This window comes from Pipra filicauda, unplaced genomic scaffold (assembly GCF_003945595.2).
Source record: "Pipra filicauda isolate LSUMZ 115617 unplaced genomic scaffold, ASM394559v2 scaffold559_size304462_pilon, whole genome shotgun sequence".
Taxonomy (NCBI): domain Eukaryota; kingdom Metazoa; phylum Chordata; class Aves; order Passeriformes; family Pipridae; genus Pipra; species Pipra filicauda.
In genome coordinates this window covers 45,519-49,656 of record NW_024104708.1, presented here as the reverse complement: position 1 = coordinate 49,656, position 4,138 = coordinate 45,519, and positions in this window count along the sequence as shown.

Genomic DNA, 4,138 nt, shown 5'->3' with positions numbered 1-4,138 from the left:
AGAAGTGACAATGAAAACTACTTGTACTGACTAATCCCAATGAGGACAGAAGTCATACGGACTCTGTAAAGCTTGCAAGCTCAGCTTCAAGTAGAGCATATGCAAGTAGAGGTGATTCCGCTCTGGCTCTGTCCACATCATGAGTAAGGTACTAAGTTTTCTAACCAGGTTAATTAAGAACAGTGATGTTGTGTTGCTGCTTCTGCATCATTTAAGGGCAGCTATAAAATCTTTTAGCTAGCATTCTCAATTTTTTTTTTTTTTTAAACTATCATTTATATGTCCATATTTTTATCTATACTGTAAACTACTAGAGAAAAAAACCACAAAAGCTCACATACATTTTTCAATTAGAAATATTTAGCATTTAATCTGAAGTATAAAAGGGTAAGAGAATGGAAAGAATTTTATAAAAACCTAAATACCTTGGATATCTTATAGCAACATAAAGAAAAACAGCAGACAATTGCCATCTTCACCTATACAGTTACAAGAGGTCTGCTGTAAAAATTACATGTAATCAATATGAATGCAGCTATAAACAGAACCACACATGGCACCCTGCAATTTAATTCTGTCCTTATTACTGCTGGGTTCCACTTTTATATTTATAGTATGCATAATGAATGAATATATGTTAGAACTGATCCAAGGGGAAAAAAATCTCTTTCCTTTTTGACAAATTGAGTCAACTACTTGTTTTTTTTTAAATCCAAGTTACAATATATTTTGTTTGTGGCTGAGCTGAGGAAGAATTGAGTTTGGTTTGTGTAGCAAAGAAGCCGTGTACTGCAGAATATTTCACTAAATAAGAGAATATATATATCAGAGACATAATGAAGCAGTCAAATAGAGAAAATAATAAAAATAATTGTACCAATAGCAAATGCAAAAAAATTAATTAATTAAAATATATTGTTTCCAGATGAACAGATATTTGCCTGTCAATTATATTCAAAACTGACCTTCTGGCTTACCTTAACAATAACTTAAAAAGAAGTATTTAGCATTTAAATATAACACATAATTGAAAAATATTTTTAAAGGTAATTTGATTTTGGGTGCCTTTCTACGGTCAGCTTATGCAGCTCAGCCTTAATTAATTTTACTTGAACACTTGAGTCCTGAAGAATCTATCAGGGAATTATTTTCTGTCTCGTACCGGTATGATGAGTGAATTCATCCTCCGCATTCAGATTTTCTGCTCTTATTTGTTGGAAAAATATCTAATAACTAACAGTGTCTGTATAGCTCAATGCAGTTCTCAATGAGAATTCCAAATACTGGCTTACTGACTTATTTTTAACTAATTAAGTAAATAAATTTTTGAAGAAATAAAATTAAAAAAAAAATAGAGCTAGATATTACCATCAATAACTAAGTCAAAATCTTTCTCTAGTTTCATAACAAAGGCGTAACAACATCATTGTTATGCCTGGGGTGCATAAAAAGAATTGTGACCAGCACATCAAGGCAGGTAAGCAGGTCTCTACTCTGCTCCTATGAGACTCCACCTTGAGCATTACATCCAGCCCGGTATTCCTCAGTACAGGAAAGGCATGGACCTGTTGGAGTGTGTCCTGAGGAGGGCCACAGAAATGATCAGAGGACTGGAACACTTCTGCTGCGAGGAGAGGCTGAGAGAGTTGGTGTTGTTCAGTCTGGAGGAGAGAAGGCTCTGGAGAGACCTCATTTCAGTATTTAAAGGGGCCCTGTGAGAAAGACAGGGAGAGAATTTTTAGCAGGGCCTGTAGAGGCAGACTGAGGGATAATGGTTTGAAACTAAAAGAGGATAGATTCAGACTAGATATAAGGAAGAAGTTTTTTAAAATGAGAGATTTTAATCTGGAATAGTTTTCCCAGAGAGGTGGTAGATACCCCATTCCTGGAAACATTCAATGTCAGGTTGGATGGGGCTCTGAGCAACCTGATTGCTCCTATTCATTGCAGGGGCGTAGGACTAGATGATTTTTAAAGATCCCTTACAACCCAAACTATTCTGTGATTCTGTGATACTATTGTTACTACTTATAATAGGCTTAGAATGGATGTGTTGTATTCTTTGAAATCAGTTGCCAAAATCTTTGCTAGCAGGAAAATCATGAAGAAGAGAGCATTTTGTGAATATGCAAGAATCTTTTTCTGCATGCTTTAGAGGGCAGGAGTGCATGCAAAACTGACAGAAGAGATTATTTTACTTTGCAGTCCATGTCTATGATAAGACCCAAGGTCTTTGAATGGGTCCCATAGAGCGTGCACAGAAGACCTGACTATTACCATATACATCAGATCTACTAAAATGTGTTGTGTTATTGTTTGTAGATGTGCTGTTGTCTCTGTATGTACTGCTACTCTGAAAACTAGGATTTGTGCTTTCAGGAATCCGAATGTGGCAGATATGTCCATGTTATTGTCTCTGCCTTATAGAAACACATCACATAGAGACTGAATCGTCCATGTCGCCATGGATCCTGGGGTGTCATTGGAAAATAATGTTTTTTTTCTTTGTTATTGGAAACTACTAAATATTATCCTGTTCAGACTCTATATCACCTTTTTCCATGCCTCATCTACTGCTCCAGTACAGCTGCCATTATAACAGAGATAGTATTTTGTATTCACATTATTATTCAATAACCTTTTCAATTCAGTTGAGAAATTGCCTTCTGTCCTTGTGTTTGACCTTTGAAATAAAGTAATTCTAGCTAGCAAACCCTTCTTTTTTTTTTAGCATTTGTGAAACATCATCCACTCTTGCAAAATGATTCACAGAATCACAGAATCATAGAATGGTTTGGGTTGGAAGGGACCTTAAAGGTCATCTAGTTCCAACCTTCCTGTCATAGGCAGGGACACCATCCATTACACCAGGTTGCTCAAAGCCCCATTCAGCCTGTCCTGGAACACTCCTATGAATGAGGCATCCACAACTTCTCTGGGCCATCTGTTCCAGTGTCTCACAACCCTCACAGTGAAAAAATTGCATAAAATCATTCTAACAGAACAAAGATACCACTTCCAATGTTGCTGAGGGGCTGCTTATTCAAATTCAGAGTTCCTCAGCTCTAATTTTCTCTGCCATTGGTTTGTTCCTTAACCTCAGACAAATTTTCTGTGATTTAACTGGCTCGGTTTCTCTTTGGATTGATATTATCTAATTCAGTGAGATTCTTCTGAAGACTTATTAGAGCATTGTTCATGATATGAAAATAAAAATGAATGCATACTATCATATTTAGATGCTTTGCATCAGCCTGATGCTTGTTGATGTTGCCTATAAGCAAGAATGAGTGGCATAAACAGTAATTGACAAAAACATCTTCAGCAATTGCCAGAAGTAGTGCTATGAATATACTAAAAAATAATGACACTGTCATTGTATTCAGGCTGACAGGCTTTGCTAAGAGGCAAGGAATGTTAACTTAATCTTAGATCTGTAAAAATATTGTATTCTGGACATGGCTTCCTATATTTGACTACTTTGGTGTGCCAGCAGGATGAACATCTGACAATCTGCAGCAACTGAAGCCTGTGACCTCAAATATATTGAGCTGCTAATGCTGATATTGTTTATTTGGCTACTAGAATGACAGAGATTTATGCCAAGTTGCTTTAGAGAACTCAGAAAGCACTGTATAACAACGTGCATCTATCCAGAACTGTCCATACACAAAGCTTTATTCATTCACCACTCTTCCAGCTGAAAAGGAATCTTATTTTTATATGTTTCTGAATCTCAGGTTTACAGTTTTATTTTTGGATTAAAAGTACAATGTATTTCAATGTATATTAAGCACTTTAATTACTGTTAGGTAACATAAATTCCTGGAGATTTTACCTAATCAAAATTCTTCATCTGGCTTGATATTTTAAATACCTTTCTTTTAATTACAGAAAATTTAGTATTTAATAAATTGTTGAACAGTAACAACAAAACCAAATCCTTTTTTTTTTCATAAGAATTTGTATTCAAAGTGCTTAAATTTTGCTTCTGCTTTCAAAGGTACAGAAAGAGAAAAAAGGCAGAGGAAAGGGAAAGGTCATGGTTTATTTTCCTCAGAAGACAAATTTGAATATAAAATGTTCTTTTCAGCAAATTAAATAAATATTTTTAAGATATACATATATTTTAGGTACT